Source organism: Zea mays, chromosome 5 (genome assembly GCF_902167145.1).
Source record: "Zea mays cultivar B73 chromosome 5, Zm-B73-REFERENCE-NAM-5.0, whole genome shotgun sequence".
NCBI classification, from domain to species: Eukaryota; Viridiplantae; Streptophyta; class Magnoliopsida; order Poales; family Poaceae; genus Zea; species Zea mays.
The window spans coordinates 48099611-48121853 of NC_050100.1; positions in this window are offsets into that span (position 1 = coordinate 48099611).

The following is a 22243-nucleotide window of genomic DNA, read 5'->3' on the forward strand; positions in this document are numbered from 1 at the left end:
CGCGTCACAATACACATCAAAAGGCTTTTCAATATCCGGTTGGGCCAAAACCGATGCAGTGGTTAATAACACTTTTAGCTGCTCAAAGGCTTCGTTGCACTTCGAGGACCAATCAAACTTTGTACCATCCTTCAATAATCCCGTAATGGGTTTAACAATCTTGGAGAAATCCGGAATGAATCTGCGGTAATAACCAGCCAGTCCAAGGAAACTCCGAACTTGATGTACTGTAGTAGGTGAGTTCCATTCTAGAATATCCTTGACTTTGCTGGGATCGACCGCAATCCCTATAGCAGACAATACATGTCCAAGAAACTGGATTTCCTCCAATCAAAATGTGCATTTGCTAAATTTGGCATACAGCTGATGTTCCCTTAAGCGCGTTAACAAGATCTGCAAGTGTTTTGCATGCTCCTCTTCATTTTTAGAATAGATCAGGATGTCGTCAGTGAAGACCACCACAAACTTGTCTAACTCGGGCATAAATACCGAATTCATTAAGTATGTGAAGTGGGCTGGAGCATTTGTTAATCCGAAAGACATAACCAAATATTCAAATAATCCATACCGCGTGGTGAATGCGGTCTTGGGTATATCCTCGGGTCGAATACGGATCTGATGATAGCCCGATTTGAGATCAATCTTAGAGAATACCCGGGCTCCAGTAAGTTGATCAAATAAAATATCGATTCGAGGAAGAGGATATTTGTTCTTGATGGTAACCTCATCGAGGGGTCTATAGTCCACGCACATTCGAAGCGTCTGATCCTTCTTCTTGACGAAGATTGCTGGACATCCCCACGGTGATGAACTTGGTCTAATGAACCCTTTCTCCAACAAGTCTTGTAGTTGAGTTTTGAGTTCCGCCAGTTCATTAGGTGGCATACGGTACGACCTTCTAGAAATAGGAGTCGTACCGAGCTTCAATTCAATCACAAATTCCACATCCCTTTTAGGAGGTAATCCGGGCAAGTCTTCGGGAAAGACATTCGGAAATTCACATACCACTAGAATATCCTGGATTTCTTGTACTATGGCCTCAAAAACTTGTCCAACTGCTTTTACTGGGACAGCTACAGGGATGGACAATTGGACTTCTTGGTCCTTTGGTCCGCATTGATAATGGCTTTGTTCTGGGCTAACCAGTTCATTCCCAGAATCACATCTATATCTTGCCCCTTTATAACAATCATGTTTGTAGGGAATTCCCGTCTGACCAAAGTTACGGGTACTTGGAAGACTACTTCCTTAGTAAATATCTGACCCCTAGGTGAGTGGATAATAAATCCCTCTCCTGATTCAGTGCTAGGTATTCAATGCTTATCCATATAGGTGTACATTCGGGCCGCCCGGCCCGGCCCGGCCCAAGCCCGAAAAGGCCCGTATTGTTTGAATTTCGGGCCGGCCCGGCCCGTTTGAATTTCGGGTCGTGCCGGGCCGGCCCATGGGCTTAGCCCTCGGCCCACGGCCCGGCCCGTAATTGCTTAAACGTGCCGGGCTCATTTCGGGCGGCCCGAAATTATAAAAGCCCGAAATTCAATTTTTGGCCCAAAATTCACATTAGGGCCCGAAATTCAATTTTTGGCCCGAAATTCAGTTTTTTGCCCAAAATTCACATTAGAGCCCTAAATTCAAAAAAATAATAAGACAAATAAATTTGAACAAAATCAAACTTAATATTTGTATTAAAGTTACCACAGCTATGCAATGACTACCCCGTTTATAAATCATTTTGTTAGAAGGAAAAAGAGTATAATCAGCTCTATACAAAGTTCGTAAGTTCAGTATATTGTCTAATGTTCATAACAAAAGTAAAATTACATCACACACTCTAATTCAAAGATACAAAAAATATATAACTAGCATTATCTCTAGCTTTGTGTTCTTTATCAAGTATATTAAAGTGTGGAATGAAGTGTGATTTTAATAAATATATGGGCCTTTTCGTGCCTATATATGGGCCTTTTCGTGCCTGCCTTAAACGGGCCGTGCTCGTGCCCGCCCATGGGCCGTGACCTCGGCCCAAACCCGGCCCGATATAACGGGCCGTGCCGGCCCGGCACTAAATTATTTTGGGCCGTGCCGTGCCTGGGCCGTGCTTTTTTTTCCGTGCTTCGGGCCGGCCCATCAGGCCCGGCCCAAATGTACACCTATACTTATCCACAAAAGTCTTACTCATGAAGGTATGCGATGCACCAGAATCAAAAGGATTACTGCTGAGTGGTTGGCAATAAGGAACGTACCCATCATCACCAGTTCGCCTTCCGGTGTAGTAGCCACCTCGGTATAATAAAGTCGTCCAGTTTTCTTCACATTTTTGCCCACTGAAGAGTTAGCCGTGTTTCCCTTTCCTTGATTTGTGTTCCCGGAAGTCTGTGGAATGTTTGATTTGTTTTGCTTCGGGTAGGGGCAGTCTTTGATGAAATGTCTGGACTTGCCACAGTTGAAGCAGCCACTCCAGGAACTGGGAAGGGCAGGGAAACGAGCACCACGGGCACTCGGCTGATTGGTCTGGGCGGGGGCAGGAGTAGGGCGAATGAACACGGGTTGTCTGAAGGGATATATGGGTGGGCGAGGAGAAGAACGGTTTGGATTGAAAGGTCGGATTACCAACCTTGTTCTCTTTTCAGGTCCCTAAGTTGATCTTTCACCCGCATATCCTTTTGACTTTCCTTGTCCCGCATTTTTGGCTTCAACTGACAGCGTTGTGCTGACAGCCCTGCTATATGTGAGGTCCAGACACGTTGCCATCTTGCGCTGGAGTCTGTCATTTAGTCCCCTCATGAAGCAATTCTTCTTTTTCAAGTCTGTGTCCACTTGATCAATAGCGTATTGGGAGAGGTGGTTAAATTTATTGAGATACTGCATCACAGAATCTCCCCCTTGCCTCAGACGTATGAATTCTTCCAACTTCATCTGCAACATGCCTTCCGAAACATAATGTTCCCTAAATGCCAGTTTGAACTCTTCCTAGGTGACTTGATGTCCCGCAGGCTGGATGGCAGAAAAATTTGCCCACCAGGTGCTGGCGAGGCCTCTTAACTTTGAGCGGCCAATAGGGGCTTCTTTGTCTCGGTGCATCGGATTAGCCCAAACTTTTGTTCCATCGCTCGCACCCATTCATCAGCTTCCAGGGGTTCCTCCGCCTTGACAAAAAGCGGTGGATGGGTCTCGGAGAACTCTATATATGTGGTGTCTCGTGGTCCTTAAGGTGGACCTCTTCCCCCGTGCTGCTGAAATTAATTTCCCGCCATTTCGCGCAGAAAGCGCGTGTTGTCGGCGGTAGCGTTGAACAAGGCATCGATAGCCTCGGCCAGGGTAGGAGGTATAGGTGGTGGATTGGGAGTGTCCTCCCCGCCACGGGATGTACCCGCCCCATCATGAACATGAGTCCGGGATGGCATCTAAGGCAAAAGAAACATTTGAAAATATAACATACCAAACATACACCATCTTTATTACATTGTTGAACTGTAATAATTATACATACTCCATTATACAACTCGACTTCCTTACTTATTTTACATAAGTACATTACTTAAACTATACTATTCTAATTTTCTTCATCCTTAACTGCTCCACTGCCCGCTTCAGGAGACCGTTCATCTGCAAGGTTCATGGCAGGAGGGGCCCCAAAAAGGTCCAACTCCCCATCAGCTGTTCTAGATGGTCCAGCTCCCATTGCTGCAACTTCTGGTGGCACGTTCGGGTGCAGCCGATCATACAATACGTGCGCTTCTTCATGCAAGGTGTTGCAGTACGCTTGCAGGTTTTCGAGGGATGCGCTAAGTTCTGCTACTTGAGCTAGAGCTTTGGCTTCACAATCCCAAGCGAAAGAGCACGAGTTTATGGCCCAATCAATGGTCGTATTGCGTTTCGAAATTTCCTGTTCCAGGCGAATAACTTCTGCTGATAATTCAGCAATGCAGCGGCTATCGTGCGCATGCTCCCTGCATCCATGGCATAGCTCAGACCTGAGTCGCTCCACTCTAGCCTCCAAATCCCCGATAGGGTCGTTGCTTCCACTGCTACTTCCTTCATGCCTAGAGGCCAGCTGGTGCCTAGGTACACCATGTGGTCCGGTTGATTTGTGTTGAGTGGTCTTGGTTCGCGCCATATCTCCATAAGAGGGGAAGATTTATTAGTATAGTTTAAACATGATGCATGCATAACCTAATCATTATGGGATCAATCTTTCATTGATCCCCTACTTCCTTACATATACTGCATTCTGTTACCCGACTTTAAAAGATAAGTTACTACCAGAAAGTTGTAAGATAAGAACAAAAGAATGTTTTGAAAGTCGCCTAGAGGGGGGGTGGATAGGCGAAACCTGAAAATTAAAACTTTATCCCCTAACTAGATCCTTTGATTAGTGGTTAGAACAAGATGAACAATTATCGGAGTATAAAAACTAAGTTCTTGCTGGTAAAGAGTATAGCTTTCAAATAAAGCGGAAGTGATAAATCAATACAACTAATAATTCTATGATAACAAAGCAAGAAAGCTTAGATGAAAAAGAGCACTAACTCAAGTTCTTTTCTTGCGGAGTGTTGCTTCACTTAAATGAGATTTTAACTTGAAGCAACACCAAATGATATGAGCAAAGAATAGTGCAAGAGAACTTAGAGTAAGGGAAAGCAAACAAATCACAAGCAAAAGCACAATGAACACGGGTGATTTGTTTTACCGAGGTTCGGCCCTCGAAGGCCTAGTCCCCGTTGAGGAGTCCACTTAAGGACGGGTCTTTTTCAACCCTTTCCCTCTCTCCCGATCACACAAGGATCGGCGAGCTCTTCTTCTTCTCAAGGATCACTCTCGATCCCACAAGGACCACCACAATCTTTGGTGTCTCTTGCTAGCTTTTACAAGCCTCCAACACTTTGGAGGAAGTTCGAATGGGAGTCAAAAACTCCACGCGCAAATGAACACAAAGATGTAGAACACACTATCTCTCAATGAATCTCACAAGGCGCTAGGGCTAAACTCAATTGAGTAGCTCTCAATTGCTTGCTCTCTCTTTTGTGGCACTTGTGTTGGTTGTAGTGGACTAAATCTTGTGTATAGGATGGATCAATGAATATAGGTGGTTGGGAGGGCTTGAGTATGTCAACTAGATGACTTGGAATGTTGCTTGGACTCCCACACTTTGAAGTGGCCGGTTGGGGTGGTATTTATAGCCACCATCCAAAAACTAGCCGTTGATGAAGTCTGCTGGCGATGGGCGCACCGGACAGTCCGGTGCACACCGGACATGTCCGGTGCCCCAGCCACGTCATCCTATCCGTTGGGGTTGGAGCTGGTCGACCGTTGGAGGCTTTTGTCCTCATGTGGCACCGGACAGTCCGGTGCACACCGGACAGTCCGGTGCCTCTCTGATCCTCTGCTCTGGCTTCTGCCGCGTGTACTGTTCTGCACTGTTTACTGTCAGAGTCGACCGTTGGACGCAGATGACCGTTGCTCCGCTGGCACACCGGACAGTCCGGTGTACACCGGACAGTCCGGTGAATTTTAGCGGAGCGGCTGCCGCGCGAACCCGAGGCTGGCGAGTTCTGGAGACCGCGCTTCCTTGGAGCACCGGACATGTCCGGTGCACACCGGACAGTCCGGTGAATTATAGCGCGCCGGCTTCCGAGAATTCCCGAGGGCGAAGAGTTTGAGTCTGAGTCCCCTGGTGCACCGGACAGGTACTGTTCACTGTCCGGTGGCACACCGGACAGTCCGGTGCGCCAGACCAGGGGAGCCCTCGGTTGCCCCATTGCTCCTTTATTGAATCCAAAACTTGGTCTTTTTATTGGCTGAGTGTGAACCTTTTACACCTGTATAATCTATACACTTGGGCAAACTAGTTAGTCCAATTATTTGTGTTGGGCAATTCAACCACCAAAATTATTTAGGAACTAGGTGTAAGCCTAATTCCCTTTCAATCTCCCCCTTTTTGGTGATTGATGCCAACACAAACCAAAGCAAATAGAGAAGTGCATAATTGAACTAGTTTGCATGATGTAAGTGTAAAGGTTGCTTGGAATTGAGCCAATATAACTTCTTTACAAGATATGCATGGAATGTTCCTTTCTTATGTAACATTTTGGACCACGTTTGCACCACATGTTTTGTTTTTGCAAATCCCTTTTGTAAATCCATTTCAAAGATCTTTTGCAAATAGTCAAAGGTAAATGAATAAGAGTTTGCAAAGCATTTTTTAAGATTTGAAATTTTCTCCCCCTGTTTCAAATGCTTTTCTTTTGACTTAACAAAACTTCCCTTAAAAGAGATCCACCTCTTAGTGTTCAAGAGGGTTTTGATATACCATTTTTGAAATACTACTTTCTCCCCCTTTTGAACACAATAGGATACCAAATGATAAATACTTTTGGAAATCACTAAGTTTTTGAATTTAGTGGTGGTGGTGCGGTCCTTTTGCTTTGGGCTCATTTCTCCCCCTTTTTGGCATGAATCGCCAAAAAACGGAATCATTAGAGCCCTCGAAGTGCTATCTTCCCCTTTGGGCATAAATAAATGAGTTAAGATTATACCAAAGGCGAAGTCCGGTCTTTTAGCTTTGGGCTCCTACTCTCTTCAAAGACGAAGTCCTTTTCTTTGATGCTCATTTCTCCCCCAAAGAATAGAGAGTTGCTTGGAGTGATGGCGAAGTATGATATACGGAGTGGAAGCCTTTGTTTTCGCCGAAGACTCTATTTCCCTTTCAATCTACGACTTAGCATAGTAATATACTTGGAAACATATTAGTCGTAGTCATGGTACGGGAATAATAGGATATATGCATTTGTACCAAAATGAAAGAGATATGATCAAGAGATATGTCAATTAAGCATGATCATAGTTCTATATAATATAGATTTCTCCCCCTACATATGTGCCTTGAGAGGAATACATATTTTGGCCTTAAATGCCAGGTGCACATAATTAGGTTAATGAGAACAAGTCTATATCATAGAGAAAGTGAAGTGCATTGTGTCATAGTATATGAGTGATGCTCAAGAGAGTTTATGCACTTATGAAAGCATGTTGCAAACATTCTAAGCATTTTCCTTTAAGGATTTCAAAGAGACTTAAGGACCATCCACCTTTGGAACAAAGGTAGCTTATCCTCGTTACAAGGTTAAGCTTTAAGCTCTTTGACAATAGAATTACTTCATCTAGTTTTAGCAAAGATGTAATAATGCATGAGTGAAATTTTAAGAGGTTAAACTAGGTATGAAGCAGGGATAAACGCAAAGGTCATGCTTTCTCTTCCTTTTATACAAGATATGCAAAGAGTGTATATAGGAGGAAGATTTAGGTACAAGTTTGAATGAAAGGAAGTGGTTTTACCCTTTTGTACCTTCTCATAAAGACGTTCTCTCCATTGTGCTTATGTCCTTGGTCTCGTTTGCTTAAGACCTATGCTTAATAAAAGTGTGTGAAAATATTTTGCACAAGAGAGAGTTCTATAACTAGTGATCTTTTTCAAGTTATTGTTAGCATAAATCAAATGGATCACAAGTTGTATAAATGAATCATGAATTCTCCTTTTTCCTTAGTGCATACCATTTGAAATCAAATTCAAATTTCATGAGGCACTAAGAAGCATAAGTGATAATTGAGGTTGTTCAATGATCAACCAATATGCGATCAAGAGAGCAACAAGGACATTAAACTTTCAATCAAGCTTAAAAGTAGGAGAATCCAATAAGCATGCTACTTTAGAAATGAAAGCAACAATCTTTGATAAAAGCGACATTATTTTAACAAGTTGGATTGATGTGAAGTAGCATACTATATGAGAAACATTATTCTCATGCAAGAGACTATATGAAATTATTAAGATAAAGCAATAGTCTCAACATAATCAAAATATAAGAATGGACTCCCCCTAAAGATATGCATCAGGTAGTTGAAAGAATTGATTTTGATGCATTCACTTTTAAGGACATAAAGGGGGAAGCATTATACATTTTGATCAAGGCTCATAAATTTTGCAACAAATAACTTAAGCCTGGTAACATCATAATGAAAAAGGATTTAGAATGCTTACAACCACACCATTGATTGTTGTGAAAACCTTATTGTCCAAGTAGGTGTTGTTGTCCTTGATGTTCCTTTTTTTTCATTTGAGTGTCCTCCCTTTGTAGTTGTCTCTTTTTCCTTCCAAACTTATTGAAAATACTTAAGAGAGATGTCAATAGCGCAAGGGAGTATATGATGAATGATGATTACTTTAGAAAATAAATATGAACAATTTATCATCCATAAGTCACACAGACATGAAGTAAAATCCTTAACATTAGTGCATTTCATTTGAGAAAAATGAGTGAGCACCTTTTAAGCATTTTAATAATCATTGGAGATTTTACTTTATCATATTGAAGTTAGCTAATCATTACTTGAAGGCAATCCAATATGATAACATATATATAAATATCGCAAAGGCATTAAATAGATTCTAATGGACATGAGCTTTTAGAAGAATGAGATTGAATGCACATTTAGTTGAAATGAGTCCAATAAAGAATCTATTTCTCACATGGGTAGAAGATGATAATTTAGATTAAATACCCATTGAGATGGGAACTAAACTTAATTAAGAAGATGAGTTCCCATACCTTTCCTTTTACCTTTCTTCTTTTGGGTGAAGATCAACCCATGAGGCTTGTGTACTTTTCCTTCTATGCATATTTATAAGTAAGCTCAAGAGATACGTTAGCAACACAAGCACTAGTTTCCATTTAGTAATTATTTTGATAGGGAATGAAAAGGTGAATTACTAAAGCATGGAAACTTTATAATATGAACTAGATCATTCCAAGAAGTATGCCTCGTTTTAAACTCATAAAACAAGCATGGTTAAACTCTTGAGACTTAAGGGAATAAATCTAATTCATTACATGGAGATCGATAATTGTAGAAGAATCATATCCAATTAAGCAATAAGAGATACAACATGTATTATTGGATAGAATTTCCTAGACATGATGAGATATGCATTTCCATAGAGAAACTTATTCTCTACAAGTGAGACTACTTAAATTATTTAGATAAAAACAATAGTCTCACTTTTCTAGCTATAGAGAGAATTTTCCTTTTATAAGTGTCCTAAGTATTTGAATTCCTTACATGACACCTTATTCTTTTAAGAACATGAAGTATCTCTCTATATCTAGAACATGGCAATAATAGAATAATTAATGTAGAAACATGCCATGTGAACTTGCAACAATTTAAAAACATGTAGATTGTCATAATATAGAATTTGATGAATACACAATCTACCATATGAGAGGAATTTTCTTCAAAGAATGATGACATAATTTTTAAAACATCCTTAAGTGCTTTCTATTTCTATGTGACTACACAAGACATATGACAAATTAAGATAATTGCACTTAAGAATATAAATGTTACCATCCCTTGACTTTCCTCCATGTTGTAGGCTTTGATATTCCGCACATGATGATTCTTTATTTCCTACAACATTAATATCTTGCCGAGATGATATGAGTTTTGAATACAATAAACTGAAGTAACCTTGGGTCAATCTTGAATATGTAGATCATTTGAAGATTGATAGCTTGAGTTGATAAGAATTGAATTAACTCCCTCAAGCACCCCAAAGGTTCATACCATCTCCTTCTCCTACAAATCTTGTCAAGCACATTTTGGTACCCATCGCTTGATGGGTCCGTTAAGGTTAGTAAACAAAGATCTAGGAACCCAAGTGTCCTTTGTGCTAGCGCTTGGTAAACTTGTTACCTTTCTAGCACAAGTTGCAATCTTGGGTTGCCTAGTTATATATGAATCAAATGACAAGTTAGGAGTGAGATTTTTACCAATGGGACAATCTTTGCATTGATGTCCCTTCTTTCGGCATGTGTAGCATAGGCGTTTTCCAAATTTTGAAGATTTCTTCTTTCCTTGTTTGTTGCCTGCTACATGGTTAGTAAAAACCTTCTTTTCTAACCCTATGCCTTTTTGTTTTAAATGGGGACAAGATCTAAGCAAGTGTCCCTTCTTGGAGCATTTAAAACAAAGTCTATCATCCTTGTTAATAATCAAGCCATTTTTAATGTAGGGACATGACCTAATCAAGTGCCCCTCTTTAAAGCATTCACTACACCTCTTAATGTGAAGTGTGGCTTGATCATTACCTTGGATGTTACCTTTTGTGGAGGCGTGGTTGAGGCTTTTGGAGGAGGTGTTGAATTTCTTCTTTTGTTTATTCCTCTTGGCAATCCTCAAATCCTTGACATTTTCTTCAAGGGATGTAGTGCATGCCACGGTTGTTCCCGTCTCAAGCTTCTTCACCATGTGATCACGGTTATCTTGAGAAGGTTGGGCAATGCATTTCCCTTTAAGTTGTGTCAAGCTCTTCTTTAGCCTCTCATTTTCTTCTTTGAGCTTTTGATATGAATCATCATTTGTTCCTGTAGATTCTAGCTCAAAAGAAGATTTGCTTGTCGACGAACAACAAGCATTAGCACATGGTAATATAGTATCAATTTGAATACATGTGCATGAGTGAGGTTGTTGGGATTTTAAATTTTCTATCACAACCTCATGAGCAATGTTTAATATGATATGATCATCTATAAGATTTTCATGAGAACATAGAAGCATATCATATTTATTTTGAAAAGCTAGTTTTTCAACTTTTAGCTTTTCTATTTGGTCCTTAAGCAAGGTATTCCTATTTACTAATTGAGCGATACAATGTAAAGCGTTATCTTGCTCAATTGAAATAGTTTCATACCTTTGGACCAAATCAACATGAGAGCACTTTAGCTCCTCATGTTCTTTAGTCAACTCGTCAAAGTGTTGCATCTTTATGGAGAGAATATCTTCTAGCCTTTGACGAGCTTCGCTTTGTTCTCTCGCTCTTTCTAGAAGTTTGAGCATGACCGCCTTATCTTCTTGGCTTAGGCGAGCGTAGAGATGCACAAAGCTTCTTTCTTCCTCCTCATCCTCGTTTGTGCTTCCGCTATCATTTTCATTAGCTACACAACACATGTGGGAATCGAAATGGGAAGACAAACCTTTTGGAGAGGTGGATTCATCGTTTGGTCTCCATCGTTCATTTTCTCCTTCTTCCTTGCAAGGGTTAGTATCACAAAAACTAAAGGAAGTTGAGGCATTAAATGAACTATTATGTTTGGACTCATCAAACTTGATTTTAATTCTAGTCCAAATATCATGCGCATCGGGAATGGATTCGTCATAGTTTGATATGAAGGCACGATAATCTTCTTTGCTAAGAGAATTGTTTAAGATGTCAAAAGCTAGGTAGTTTAAGCGATAACATCTTTGATCCTCCTCGGAATTAATTTTTCCATTAAAACTAGAGGGAAAAATACTCTTGTCAATAATTTGTTCTAATTGAGGATGTATGGTTCTAAAGGCATTTATCACACTAGTAGACCATGAATCATAATTAGAACAATCATCAAATAATATCTCAAGAGTTACCTCCTTTTGAGTTGCGTTCGTTGGAGGAGTCTTCTTGTTCTTTTGGGATCTTCTACGAGCCATCACTTCGAGTTGTTAGACTCAAGATGAAGTGCCTAGCTCTGATACCAATTGAAAGTCGCCTAGAGGGGGGTGGATAGGCGAAACCTGAAAATTAAAACTTTATCCCCTAACTAGATCCTTTGATTAGTGGTTAGAACAAGATGAACAATTATCGGAGTATAAAAACTAAGTTCTTGCTGGTAAAGAGTATAGCTTTCAAATAAAGCGGAAGTGATAAATCAATACAACTAATAATTCTATGATAACAAAGCAAGAAAGCTTAGATGAAAAAGAGCACTAACTCAAGTTCTTTTCTTGCGGAGTGTTGCTTCACTTAAATGAGATTTTAACTTGAAGCAACACCAAATGATATGAGCAAAGAATAGTGCAAGAGAACTTAGAGTAAGGGAAAGCAAACAAATCACAAGCAAAAGCACAATGAACACGGGTGATTTGTTTTACCGAGGTTCGGCCCTCGAAGGCCTAGTCCCCGTTGAGGAGTCCACTTAAGGACGGGTCTTTTTCAACCCTTTCCCTCTCTCCCGATCACACAAGGATCGGCGAGCTCTTCTTCTTCTCAAGGATCACTCTCGATCCCACAAGGACCACCACAATCTTTGGTGTCTCTTGCTAGCTTTTACAAGCCTCCAACACTTTGGAGGAAGTTCGAATGGGAGTCAAAAACTCCACGCGCAAATGAACACAAAGATGTAGAACACACTATCTCTCAATGAATCTCACAAGGCGCTAGGGCTAAACTCAATTGAGTAGCTCTCAATTGCTTGCTCTCTCTTTTGTGGCACTTGTGTTGGTTGTAGTGGACTAAATCTTGTGTATAGGATGGATCAATGAATATAGGTGGTTGGGAGGGCTTGAGTATGTCAACTAGATGACTTGGAATGTTGCTTGGACTCCCACACTTTGAAGTGGCCGGTTGGGGTGGTATTTATAGCCACCATCCAAAAACTAGCCGTTGATGAAGTCTGCTGGCGATGGGCGCACCGGACAGTCCGGTGCACACCGGACATGTCCGGTGCCCCAGCCACGTCATCCTATCCGTTGGGGTTGGAGCTGGTCGACCGTTGGAGGCTTTTGTCCTCATGTGGCACCGGACAGTCCGGTGCACACCGGACAGTCCGGTGCCTCTCTGATCCTCTGCTCTGGCTTCTGCCGCGTGTACTGTTCTGCACTGTTTACTGTCAGAGTCGACCGTTGGACGCAGATGACCGTTGCTCCGCTGGCACACCGGACAGTCCGGTGTACACCGGACAGTCCGGTGAATTTTAGCGGAGCGGCTGCCGCGCGAACCCGAGGCTGGCGAGTTCTGGAGACCGCGCTTCCTTGGAGCACCGGACATGTCCGGTGCACACCGGACAGTCCGGTGAATTATAGCGCGCCGGCTTCCGAGAATTCCCGAGGGCGAAGAGTTTGAGTCTGAGTCCCCTGGTGCACCGGACAGGTACTGTTCACTGTCCGGTGGCACACCGGACAGTCCGGTGCGCCAGACCAGGGGAGCCCTCGGTTGCCCCATTGCTCCTTTATTGAATCCAAAACTTGGTCTTTTTATTGGCTGAGTGTGAACCTTTTACACCTGTATAATCTATACACTTGGGCAAACTAGTTAGTCCAATTATTTGTGTTGGGCAATTCAACCACCAAAATTATTTAGGAACTAGGTGTAAGCCTAATTCCCTTTCATGTTTCAAGGTAAGTATTTGAAAATTCTTTTGAAGCACTACGTAATGTCTGAAGAGACGGGCTTCGCTCCGATACCAGCTGTGGCAAAACCTCCCAAGGTATTAGGCCCACCTACAGATGTCCTTGTCCTAAGGACCTCGGACAACCCTGTAGATGCGCATAATCACTCGACAAGTTCGGTCATCTGTATCATCATCATATCGCCCAAGAGCGCTTCACCCAACACGTAGACATTACACACATAACTGAAGTAAGAATAAGCGAAATGATTACAATAACATAATTTACATTCATATATAAAATATATAGAGAGTATTTATTACAACACCGGGTGTCTGAGTGCATAACATATTATTACATATTAGGGAGGTAAAACATCCTCCCACCATCAAGTTTACTGATTTGCCTCCTCCTTTGGCACCACCTTCGAGCAGAAACAACAAAACTCGGTTGTTTCATCACTGAAAGGGAAATGTGCCCTTGGGCTATTTCTAGTATATTTTGGTGATTAAGTGCCCAACACATATTGAGTGAGTAATTATATGCCAAATGATGGATGAAGTGCAAATCGACAAGAAGGTATGGTTCTAGACTTAGTACATTGGTTTTTGTGTACTAATATATTTGTCTAAGTGCTAGAATCAGGAAAAGAAAAGGATTGGAAAAGAGTTGGCTGTGTACAACCAATATCTGCTCAGTCTAGGTGCACCGGACTGTCCGGTGGTGCACCGGACAGTGTCCGGTGCGCCAGCTGGCTCTGGCGAACTAGCCACTCTCGGGAATTTGTCGGCGGCGTACGACTAAAATTCACCGGACTGTCCGGTGAGCCAACTGCCGCCAGCGCAACGGTCGGCCGCGCAATCCGCACGCGACGCATGGCCCCAGCCAACGGTCGGCTGGGGGCACCGGACTATCCGGTGTGCACCAGACAGTGTCCAGTGCGCCAACGGCTAAAATTCTGCAACGGTCGGCTGTACCATTTTAGGAAGGAGAACTGCACCGGACAATGAACAGTGGATGTTCGGTGGTGCACCGGACTGTCCGGTGCGCCACCCGACACAAGGCAAGAATTGCCTTCCAAGAATGCCTCCAACGGCTCCTAGCTGCCTTGGGGCTATAAAAGGGACCCCTAGGCGCATGGAGGAGTCAACCAAGCATACTTTGAGCATTCTAAGTCTTCCACACTCCATCTCCGCGCACTTGATTGACTTTCTTAGTGATTTGAGCTCTGTTCTAGTGGTGAACTTGTTGCGATTCATTTGAGCTCAAGTCTTGGCTGTGTGTGTGCGTATTGCTGCGGATTTGTGTGTATTGCTTTCCTCCCTTACTCTAAGTGCTTTCACTTTGATCTTTGTTGTAAGGGCGAGAGATTCCAAGTTGTGGAAATTCCTCGCAGACGGGAAAGAGTATAAGAAAGAAAACAACCGTGGTATTCAAGTGGATCATTGGATCACTTGAAAGGGGTTGAGTGCAACCCTCGTCCATTGGGACGCCACAACGTGGAGTAGGAAAGTGTTATACTTGGCCGAACCACGGGATAAATCATCGTGTCTCTTATGCTTGTTTTCTTTGTGACTATTGTGTTTCACAAGAGCTCGGTTCTTAGCCACTTGATTCTATCGTGCTAATACTTAATCAAGTTTTGTGGCTATAAGTTTTAAGTTTTTACAGGATCACCTATTCACCCCCCTCTAGGTGCTCTCAATCACTTACAACAACATGGGTTCGAAAACCCTTAGTACATAGTGTACTTTCGCAAGTCTTACCCGACAAAGGAAAAAGACTTCTCAAGGATATGCTGGCTTGTCGGATTCAATGTAAAGCTGATCAAGAATCAAAGACTCTGTTTACAGAAATGATTACTAACAGTGGATCCTTAAAAATCCAGTTTTATTATCAGGTTAAGTCATTACTTGTATCTAGAGTTCTTTCTATCGTAGTTCAGGTACTTAGCCTATGCTAGCCGTCTTTTATCAACCCTTCACTTTACTGGATTGCTACGTGTAGGACAGTGACCAAGTCTTCATGTCCAAGAAGTAACAACGATCCGAATCGATTAATACCCAGCTGGGGATCTCCAACCACACGACATATGTAGCACTTAACCCTTGCATATGTCAACTCGCCACCGGGTTTCTCAAGACCAGAACGAGTTCACGCCAACCGAGAGCACAAATACACCACCGTCCAGCCTTTTGCCACAGAGAGTACACACTACTCTCCATCTCTCCACTCCTATTGCGTGGTGGCCTTTCTGGTATTGGTACAACCGAGGCAAAGCATACCATGACGAGACATGTGGCCAGTTAAAAGGTCCTCGATCAGCAAGCCTACATCGACACGGTCCTTAATCGACTCAGACGGAGACACTACACTGAGACTTCATTCTCGTGCAAGTGACCCGCCCAGTCTTGTCTTTATCATTTACAACCCAAAATTTGGTACCTGACAGAGGTACATCTTTTCAGATGTTGAACCCATCACAGCCATGATAGATTCACCATCAAGTCTTTTCTTTGGAAACTTCCCATCCCATGTGAAGCATCATTTTTGTTTAAAACAAAACATTTTGTTTTCTAAAGCAGAGCTAAGCATCAGAAAACTTTTAAGTAAAGCAGGTATCAAGGAATGGTAATCAGTTTCAAGGAAGGGAATGCAACAATTGTTTAGCACACAACTCCTATCACCTAATGCATCATCTCAAGTGATAAAGAGTTTTAAACAACAAGGAAAGGGGTAAATGCACCGGGGCTTGCCTTGTGTTGTAGGAGGCTCAGGGTTTGTCCCACAGATATCAAATAGAAGTTGTTCTCGACAGGTGAAATTTCAGCTTGCGGGGCAACTTCTTCGTTTTCTATACATAACAATACATATACATGAATGCTCATGTGATGCTATGAATATGAAATTATAATAGAAACACACTAAGTTGTATCTTGAATACAACTTTCCTTCACGGTATAAACTAGTCACTAGAGTTTCCTGGGATAGTACTTTATCAGGGTTAGGCACTTATATCCTAGGAAGCTAGTGTCTTAGTTTTGGGACCAAACAATGTCCAAAGCGTGCCAAACTTTACCCAAGGGCTTTAATCATCAGACTAAGCTTACCTAAAAAGTTTTATTATTTTTTGTAGTTACCAAATTAATTCTAAAATTCTAAAAGGCTAGGTTTAGGCATCTTTAAATGCCAAATAAATCTAGGTTTGGACTAAAAATCTTTGAACTATTTTTATTAAATACGAGATGATTTTAGGAGTCTACTAAAATTGGTATCATATTTTTACAATTTTTCTACTAATTTCTATGGATTTCCAAACTTAATAGAAAAAAGGAAAAGGAAAAACTAATAAACAGTATTGGGCCGAAATCAGCCCAACAGACCTAAGCTTACGCAGAAATCGGGCGCACCCACGACCGCACGGTTAGTTTTGCGCAAAGGCCCCTCACGGTTCAAACAACTGGAAAAGAGTCCCAGCCCGACTTGTATGTGTCTCTGACACTTTACCTTCTGACCCTCCCAATCTCTTTGTCTTTCAAAATCAGGTCCTCGAGTCCGGCTGGCGGCGCGGATGAACATCCCTCCATGCCACGACGGTGGAGAGCTCGAGCGTCCTTCAAACACCTGCCAGACCTAACCCTGACCTAAATCGAACAGTCTCGGGCACGAATCCAGTTAGTAAACCCCCCTCAGAGGCCTATCCACGACCATGACGGTGAGCCGGGTCCGCGGCGCACGTTGATGCGGCATTCGCCCTGGAAATTCCAAATTAAGGGAACGGAGAGTACAAGTGGGTCACGCAAGTCATGGTGCTCACGAGAACCAGCGTCGGACCAATAGAACTCTGGTTGGTCGACACAGGCGCCGTTTACGGGTTAGCACACGGCGTCGAGCTCGCGTTCCAACCAAGCTATGCCAGTAATGACCAGACGAGCACTTCGGTAAACTTCACCAACACCCAGGGATACTCAAACACTAAATCAAATGCGTAGAACCATACCGGGTTTGCCTGGCCACGGGGACGCGGAGATGAACACGCACTGCGGGGTCCGACGGGAGCGATGGACGTCGTGGTGAACTCCGGCGTAAATAGGCAGTCACGCAGGAGCTATACGACCAAAAGAGACAACAAGTTCACCGTGCACTACCAATTTGGGACGAGGAAGTGAGGGCACCGTGAATTTTGGCTTCTACTGACCACACCGGAAGACAGTGAATGCCTCACGGTGGTTCACGGCTCAATTTAGGGCTTGTTCGGTTAGCTCTCAATCCATGTGGATTGAGTGGGATTGGATGGGTTTGAATCCCAAACAAGTCAAACTTCTTCTTCATTTTTTCCAATCTCATTCAATCCATGTGTGTTGGGAATAACCGAACAAGACCTTAAAGGGATGGCGACATGGCTGGCTACCCGCGGTCACTAAGGTACGACGCTAGTGCATGGAGACCACGTAACAAGGAAGCACAGTGTGATAGAATTTGGGCGCGGGCGACACCGCGACAGAAGCACACGAGCCACGGTGCACGCCGGTGAGATATTTTTGGCCCTTCCCCGGCCTAATCCGCAAGATGGTGAATCGGCTCAGAGTTATCCGCCCCGGCCATCTCTATCTCCTCTTCGTTTGGACGTATCCGGATTCCACAGCGACGCGGATCTTTTCTTCAGATATTTCCCAGCGCCTCTGATCTTCCTCGCTTAACTGAACCGACTCTATGTAGCCCCCCCTTTCTCCTGATTCTTGTTAAGGACAGGTTAATCTCCGTTAACAAGACTTGTTCACCATACAAGGGTCTTCAAACTTACTATAGGATTCTAAGACCTAAACTGAATAGGTCCCAAGATATGGCGCTCACAAATCAGCCACATTTTTACTGGGACCATTACTGTTTCTGAATTCAGTCTTCAGTATTACCTGAACCGCGCAACTCACTTCTGACAGAGCAACTTCGTGAGACTAATTCTCTGATTTTTATACAACAACCCACTAAGCCGACTGTACCAAAGTTTCTCCCCTATAAAATAGCCTTAACTTTGTTACAAAGGTTTCGGTCAAACACCCACTGAATTGAGCACAACATGGTTCCAAAGTTGACCCAATACAACTGCGATTCTGAATTTCAGCAGGGTCCTTGTCTGACAGCTCAAGTTTGAGGGGGTTTATCACTAAATTCCTCAAGGTTTTAGGGCTGGGTCTTTTTGTCAAACTTGCACCCCCATAACAGCCCTACAACCTTGTTATGGTAGCCAACTACAAAATCCTTATGGACCAAAAGTTACAAGAGCCCAAATTTGACTCAATGTCACTTGTTCTTAGGGTTCCAATTTTGAAAGCACTTGTGACCCTTTGCCACTTTCTCCAATTTGCTTCACAACACTTGAAAATATCCAAATAAGAAAAGTATTAGGCTCCCAAAACTTTACCACTTTGATATATACACTTTAGTCCAAAAGTGTATAGAAATTGAAATCACCATATAGGGCATAAATTAGGGTTTCTAGGGTTCCATTTAGGGTTTTGAGGGCTCTAGGGTTTTTGTGCCACTCAAATCCATAAACTTAGTTTCTTATGAACATTTTCAATAACTTTTGAGGTAATACTCAATTTGGCCTCACACATACCCCAAACCCATGGTTAAGTACCCTACTCTAGGGTTAAGAACACTTCAAGTCACCACATCACACTTATTTTGAAGTTTTACCTAGTGAATGCGTTCTAGGTGCAACAAACATAATGACATGTTAATGCATATGATGCCATGCTCAAGTTTTAGTTCTAGTAACACCAGGGGTGTTACATATTACTTTTTTGATTTTTTGTGTAATGAAGGTAAAATGGTAACTTTATATTAGAAAGATATTGTTTTGTATAGTTGGTGTCGATGATTGAAATACTACGGTTAGATATTGAGTGTAACACCCCTGGTGTTACGATAACTAAAATGCTGACATATCATCATAAGCACTTGCATTATCTTGTTTGATATACTTAGAATGTATTCACCAGGTTAAACTTTTTTCAAAAGTGTGATGTTGTGTGTTGGGTTTAGAGTTTAGTTTAAGGACTTGGCTCAAGTTAAACAGGAGTAGATCATCTCTCAAGCAAGTGATAAGTTGGTTTGAAGTCTTAGAGTGCTAAAGGCAAGACTTAGAACCGAGAGAAACTATGATTTCGGAGGTATGTTAAGTGGAAGAATTAATTGATGAACTGGATTGACCTTAAAAAAACCTTAAGTGAGATTTGGAAACCTTGCTTGGAATTGTGGATGAACAAAACAACTCCTAAACCAGGGACACTTTGGACATGAGCTTCATATACTAGAGTTGGATTTGAGATTAAGGAGTCACTCATCTTTTAGGAGGATGAATTGAGTTGGTAAATCACTAGATGAGAAGGAACCATATTTGAAACCCTAAATTTGTCCTAAAAGTGGAATTCAAAATCTCGAGACAATTGGGCAAAAGTCAAAGTGCCAAAGTTGTAGAGTTTGGAAAAGGTGAACAACTTTTATATTTGGAGATTTCCAAGTTGTGTGGAAGAATTTGGAGTAATTTGCAGAAATTCAGTTTTGGTTTCAAATTGGAACTTCTGAAATTAATATAAACTAGCCAACTTTGCTTATAAATTCTGATCTATAAGCATTTTGAAGATGGTTCTTATAACAAAGTCATAGAGCTACATAAGGAGTATAAGTTTGGTTAAGTCATCTAGCTCTAAAACTATTTGGAACCTAGAGAAAAGCTGGCCTAAAGTAGAGCTGTCTGAAAGTGTGGATTTCATACAGTGAAATTCAGTCTATTTCAGCAATTGGAGCAAACTTTGGGCTATTGTAGTATGGAATCCAAGAGGTTTTGGTTAATGGTTACTATATCAAACTTGTAGAGGAACTATAAGAGTATAAACTTTATTAAGCAACTTGCCCCTATAAACATTTGGAACCCAGGAAAAAGAGTGGTTCCAAGTGGTGCTGCTGTATTTCTGAATTTTTAGATTGAAAACAGTAACTAAAACCGAGTTTCAGTGTTTTGATAGCAGTTTGGAAGCCTATTTGTGGCTATTCTATAAGGTTTTGGGTTGTGATGTTTGTAGAGGAAAGGAATACTATATGATTTTGAATAACTTTCTTTAAGGGTGAGGGACATGATCCTATACAAAAGTTGGAGTAACAGCTGCTCAAATTTGGACTGTCAGCTAGGTGGCTGAATTCTGAATTTTCAGATTTGGAATAGTATATAAGTCTGAATTTCAGTGATTGTGACTTACTTTGGAGCTTCCTGGTGCATAATCCATAAGGTTTTGAACTATGGTTTTTATAGAGGAATTGAAGAGCATAAGTTGGGTTAGTACTTTCTAGCAAACTGAAAGGCCTTATATAGGAGAACAAATTCCCTTGAGTGATGTTGGTTTGGTGCTATATGAATTTGGGAGTAAAATACCCTCAACCTATCTCTCTCAGACTTTGTAGGGGCTGTTTTAGTTAAACTGAAACTGTGTTTCAGTGAGGTTTGCCCAACTTTGGAGCACCATAACTCTTGAATTAGGGGCATCTGGCCTTAGGCTACTGCAACGAACTTGTAGAGATGTGTTAGGTGAGCAAATTCTGTGAACCAAAATCAGCCTGTTGTCACTAGGAATTGGGAGAAAGTGTTGCTCCAAGTCAGGCTGTCAGTCTAGGAAATTCTGAACTCGATTCAGTCTCTAAAATTCTGTTCTAGTATTTTTTGTTAGTATTGGAGCTGTTTGGTATCTGATCCAAGGGGTTTAAGGCTGAAGTCTTTATGAAGAATTGGTAGAGGGTTGTTTAATCGACCAGTTTTAGTATGTGTGCTCCCCATGTTACTATGGGAAATCGTGGGATTGAAGGAGGTGAACAGGGAGAGATCAGAGTTCAACAGATACTGGGAGTTGCTACAAAAATCTGAAGAAAGATCTTCACATCCCTGCTGTCCTCCACTTATGTGCACAAACTGAGATAGACTTGGGGTGGGCAGTATGGGGCTCGAGGTTCAGTCCCCCTCTGCAGAAAAATATCAGTTTTGCACCTGTTTGAGCCTACCACAGTAGAGTTTTTGTCCGTCTTTACTTCTGTCTGTATTCAATGGATTGGTTGGATATTTGTGGACAGTGAGCCCTTATCTGCTCTACTCTCTATTTGAATAACTGGACAAAGTAGATATTTGAGCTAAGTCGTGGCTGGTGTGGATGTTGAGCATGAAAGCCACGTATGTTAGTCCCAGTTGTGCTGTCACCTTGGAACTTTTCACCACTAGGCTAGCTGAACCTGAAGACGTCTGCCTTCCTGCCCTTTATTTAAGTGCTGGTTCGGTGAAGATTTCCCTCTGCCCTGGTGTTCTAGCCAAAGCTTGCAGTGGTGTGAGGGATTCATGTGTATTGCAAGCCAAAGCTCCTCTCCCACTGCCACCAAGTTGGCACTGTCCAGAGCTGTGTGCGCTGTCTTCCTGTGTTTGTGATGACCACAACCACCAAGTTCACCCCACCATAGCCAGAACATTCTAGGGAGTTGCTGGCCTATATGAAGCTTGTTCCGTAATCATCTCAGGTCAGTGAAGCTCACAACAATTACTACTTGAACTCTACCACTATTGGTTGCCTGGAACTAGGTGTGAAATTTAGTCTAAAACAGGGTTGTCAGATTTCAGATTTGGTGCAAATTCAGAGTCTGAATTTGTATGTTTTGGGTGCAGCTTTGGAGCTCTTTGCTGCTCTATCCATAGAGTTATAGCTTATGGCCACTATAACAAAGTTATAGATCTATTATAGGAGTACAAGTTTGATTTAGTGATCTGACCTAAAAACTATACAGAACTGATTGTAAACCTTGCTCAAAACTGGGCCATCAACTTCTGGGTTTCAGACTTAGCTAATTGGCTAAGTCTGAATTTCAGTAAACTTTAGCCATGTTTGTACCTTTGTAGTGGCTAACCTGTAGGGAATTAAATTAGGTCTCTTATAGCAAAGCAATAGAGCTATAGTAGAAGACCAGGTTTGGTTGAAGGCCATACCATGTAAGCTATTTGGAA